The sequence below is a fragment of the Haliotis rufescens genome, unplaced genomic scaffold (genome assembly GCF_023055435.1).
Source record: "Haliotis rufescens isolate VD_foot unplaced genomic scaffold, xgHalRufe1.0.p SCAF_6, whole genome shotgun sequence".
Lineage (NCBI taxonomy): Eukaryota > Metazoa > Mollusca > Gastropoda > Lepetellida > Haliotidae > Haliotis > Haliotis rufescens.
The window spans coordinates 1,889,577-1,894,712 of record NW_025964334.1 but is presented as its reverse complement, the minus strand read 5'-3'; positions in this window follow the sequence as shown (position 1 = coordinate 1,894,712).

Here is a 5,136-nt window from a genome sequence, read left to right as displayed (position 1 = left end):
TGCACTTAAAATAAATGTAAGATTACCGACTGGAGTAAAGTTGAGTGTTTCAGACGGTTCAAGGAAATGAAATTAAGAACATAACGTTCACAAAGGACCAACAATGTTGCAGACTAGCGTGGCGTCTTGAGTACGTGTGAAACTATCACTTACAGATTGCACAGATTGAACACAAGGGCGGAGACGACAGTGTGATTGGCACAAGTACTGAAGTACTTCCTTACCAACAAAGTCGCGATATGTACCACGCGCGATTCATAGCTTTAGTGTTCAGCGGAAGAGGGTACGCGACCCACCCATTTATCAAATAGAAAATCAAACCAAGTTTCCTCGTCATATACTCCTGTAAAGGTTATCCTTTCTTACTTCCGTGATATAAACTAAATAATGTAGGCACTTGAAAATTAGATTTGACCAAAATATTAGGTCTACTATGATCTACGCTGAAAACAGTCGAACAAATACTGCAAACTAAGGTCCAAAATCCAACTATGATACCCACATCAAACACATCAGCATCGAATACTCATTTCATGGTTGTTTCCTTTTTAGGGATATCAATTTTACGTTCTTTTGCACGGCAGTTTACATTCACGTGTAGATAAATACATCAAGAGGCTACACATGCATTTTGTATACATAACCATTAATTAGCGTATATTTCCTCGCGTACGCACACAAACACAAACACATTTATACACACTTTCGCAGCCATACTTGTTACTTTACCTTCATGATAAATTACATATTGTGCCTTACACACATAGTCGTTCTTTATATTATACTTGATACTCACATTAATTGTTCACATACGTTATTAACGCCATTGTCCCACAACGTCTACAATAATGCACTCTTTTCGGGGCTAAGGGTAGCCTAGTGGTTTAGCGGTCGCCCTTCACGCCGAAAACGCGAGTTCGATTCCCCACATGGGTACAATGTGTAACGCCCATTTCTGGTGTAGCCCGCCTTGATATTGCTAAATGTGGCGTAAAACCATACTCACTCTCACTCGTTGTGGCCGGTGTGCTCTAAGACCAGAAGACATGCCTGGATTCATCAATAAGTATATCCACGAGCACGCTTAAATTTGTTTGTTTGTTTGTTGTTTAACGCTGCACTAAGCAATATTCAAGCTATATGACGGAGTTCTGTAAATAATCGGGTATGGACCAGTGGTTGATATCACGAACATCGACCCACGCAATTGGGATACCACGACACGCGTCAACCAAGTCAGCGAGCCTGACCACCCGACCCGACCCGACCCGTTAGTCGCCTTTTACGTTTGTTTGTTTGTATGTTGTTTAACAGCGCACTCAACAATATTGCTGGAGTTAAACAACAATCAACCATGTTGCATTCGTTTCGTTTCATTTGTTGTTTAACGCATGCAACACTCAGCAATATTCCAGCTATATGACAGCGGCCTGTAAATAATCGACTCTAGACCAGACAATCAAGTGATTGACATCATGAACATCAATCAACGCATTTGGGATCGATGACATGCATGAACCAAGTCAGCGAGCCTGACCACCCGATCCCGTTAGTCGCCTCTTACGACAAGTATACAGTCGCCTTTTATGCCAAGCCACCATGGGTTGCTGAAGACCTATTCTACCCCGGATCTTCATTGGTCCAAAAGAAAAATGTTAATCTATACTATATGCATTATCAAGCTGTTTTATGAGGGGATGGAGGTGCTTCAACTACAACAATGGCCGAGTATATAATACTGGTGTACCCATTTCTGTTTTGTTTGGGTGAGTGAGTGAGTGAGTTGGGTTTCACGCCGCTTTTAACAGTAGTCCAGTTATATCGCGGCGTGTCAGCTTAATGTGGGAGGAAAGCCCGAAGTGATGCAGGTCTAAGACGTTTACCACTTCGGTGAAACCCACGAGCACGGGTATGGTGCTGACAAACTTAGAAACATAATTGGGGCGAACCGGGATTCGAACCCACAATCTTAGGTTTCTAGCATGCCGAAGGGATGAAAGGATCACTGAAAATCGGTGATGACACCAGGTGTTCTCTAAAAGGGTAAGCATGTCCTGCTCTACTGGTAGCACCCACCATTCACACTTTGCGTTATAAGAATGTGTCTGTTTGCTGCCCAATGTGAGTATACATAATTCCTCCCTCTTACTCCTGTCTTCAGGCGTTTTGAATGAGACATGATGTTTTGTCATCAACAGTAACGCTGCTTTGCGTCACCATCACCTCCACGTGGGCAGCGAACTGCATCAACGACGCCAGCTGTAACGGCCACGGCACCTGTCCCACGGCCTGCACAACTGTCTGCAGCTGCACTGGTGGCTATGGCGGGGACGACTGTGCTGTTCGTAAGTTGGTGTAAATAGTTTATGTTCACTCGAATTGCAAGCTCGCGTGACATGAGAAACTGGATTCAGGTATATCGGCAAATTTCCTACGATGCATTCAATATCTCACAATAGTGACTTTGATATGAAGACGTTTATTGGAGTTAGGTCCCGTACCCGCCAGGATTCGCTGGCAACACACACACACACACACACACACACACACACACACACACACACACAAACAATGAAACAAACACACCCATACCACACACCCACACACAAAACAATAACACACAAAACAATAACACACAAAAACAAAAACACGTGCCCAAGGGACACAATTCTGCACAGCGAATCGCGGCGCCTTAGACGACTGGGCCACCCGTGCCCCCTGTTTTGTTTGGAATGTTCAGAATAGGGCCTAGAAGCCCCCTGCGTAAATATATACACAAAGAAAAAGGTTAGGCACACCCTAATATATTTCATTACTGTTTGGTCCAAATATTTGTTACAATCATGAAAGACATATTTAAGAGGAAAATTATGTTTTCTCGAATGATGTAATCAGTCATGCGTGACGAAAGCTCACGTGCCCTGCATGGTATGCCCGTGCAGCATGCTTCCCTATCTCTAAAAGCAGTATATCCAAACGTGAAAATTGCTTTCTTAAGCTCGGTTTTAAACAGTTATTCCATGACAGTGTATGACCAGGGTACGAGGGCGATTATCAAACGCCACAAGATGGCAAATAATCGGCATGCATGCCCAGACCGCTGATGTACAGGACTGTCCCAGATCCGTCAGACCTCCCGTGACGACACATCACGAAGACAGGGACCTTCTTCGTCTCATACGCCGAGAACTCTTTTTAACAAGGACTCGTCTGGAGCAGCTGTGGTTGCCCAATCGTCGTTTCAGCACCAGAACCGTCAGGAACCGTCTGAAAGCAGCAGGACTGAGGGCTAGACGAGTCATAAAGCGTCCCTTGTTGAGAGATCACCACAAAGCTGCTCGTTTAGCATGGTGTATTGCGTGACAGAACTGGAATCTGAGAACTTAGAGACGAATCCATTGGTCAGACGAAAGTCTCTTTCTGCTCCACGTCACTGATGGAAGAACGAGAGTTTGGAGGCACCGGAACACGGCCTACACCCCCAGGAACATTAAACCGACTGTTGCATACGGCGGGGGCTCGGTAATGGTTAGGGGGTGTGTCGCTCATGATTGCAGGTTGGATTTGGTCACCATAAGGGGCAACTCAACAGTGGCTCAGTACATCCGGGACGTTTTGAGGCCAGTCGTCGTTCATCATTTTGACAACCACCCTCTTCCTACTCGACCTCAGTACATGGATGACAATGCCAGGCCTCATCGTTCGCCTGCAGTCGTGGATTACATGAGGGCCAATGCAATAACGACTTTACCCTGGCCAGCAATGAGCCCAGATTTGAACCCCCTTGAACATGTTTTGTATATTCTGGGGCGGCGCATACAGGCACGAGATCCTCCTGTACAAGATTTACGGAAGTTGGAAGCGGCATTGCATCAGGAGTGGTTGTTGGCCCATCAACAGATCCAACGTCTGACTGGAGGCATGAGACCTAGGGTGGAATGCGTCACCCGGGCACGTGGCGGATATACCCGCTACTGATCTGTTTCACGTGTCATGTTAAGTAGAGATTTTAAGGACCATTTTCACATGAAACATCAAACTTAACTCGTTTACTTAATCTTGCAGCTCCATACTTTGATGAGGTATTGTCTAAGGTAAAAAACAGTACCTGTTACCATGTCACCAATACCTTCTTTATTTGTTGTCAAATGTTTGTTCTATCCCATGACATTGGCATCGTCCAGTTTCTGTGGTTAGTCATCCAATGCCATGATTTTTGCCATTTGTCATGGTTAAGAAATAGGGGTGTGCTTAACATTTTTCTTTGTGTATAGTATTTGTTTGTTAACATCACACTCAGCAATAATACAGCCTTATGACGGCGGTCTGTAAATAATTGAGTCTGGACCGGACAATCCAGGGATTGATGTCATTAGCACCAATCTACAGAATTGGGATATGAAATGCATGAACCCAGTCAGTGAGCCTGACCACCGGATCCAGCCACTATGAGTATGGTTGTGTTCATGTGTATACACCATGTCAGAGAAGTTTAAACAAAGGAATTGATTTTGTGTGTGTGTGTGTGTTGGGTTTAACGCCGCTTTTAACAGTATTCCAGTTATATCCGGTGTGTCAGCTTAATGTGGGCGGAAAGCCCGAAGTGATGCAGGTTTCAGATGTTTACCACTTCGGTGAAACCCACGAGCACGGGTATGGTGCTGACAAACCTAGACACATAATCGGGGCGAACCGGGATTCGAACCCACAATCATAGGTTTCTGGCGTGCCAAAGGGACGCAACTCTTCAAGCGAATCGCGGCGCCTTAGACTGGGCCACCCGTGCCCCCCAAAGGGATCATGAGTTTTATTTACCTGAATATTATTTCCAGTACACCAAGGACAGTTTCCACAAACTTCAATGTTAAAACTTTGTACATTCTGTCAAGATATCACTTGTATACTGAAGAATCCAAAAATACAGTATTCCTGTGATGGTTTTTAGGGATCATCAATATTTTTGGGGATATTTTTTTGTAGTGAATACTCAACACACATTTGAATAAAAAATATCCCCAAAAATGTTCCCATCCCTTTATTAATTTTTGTGTGTGTAGAGTATACATCACAGCCTGGTATCACCAACATATGCTTCAGCCTTGTCATTCCAAGACCACAAAGATGACACAAGTCCTA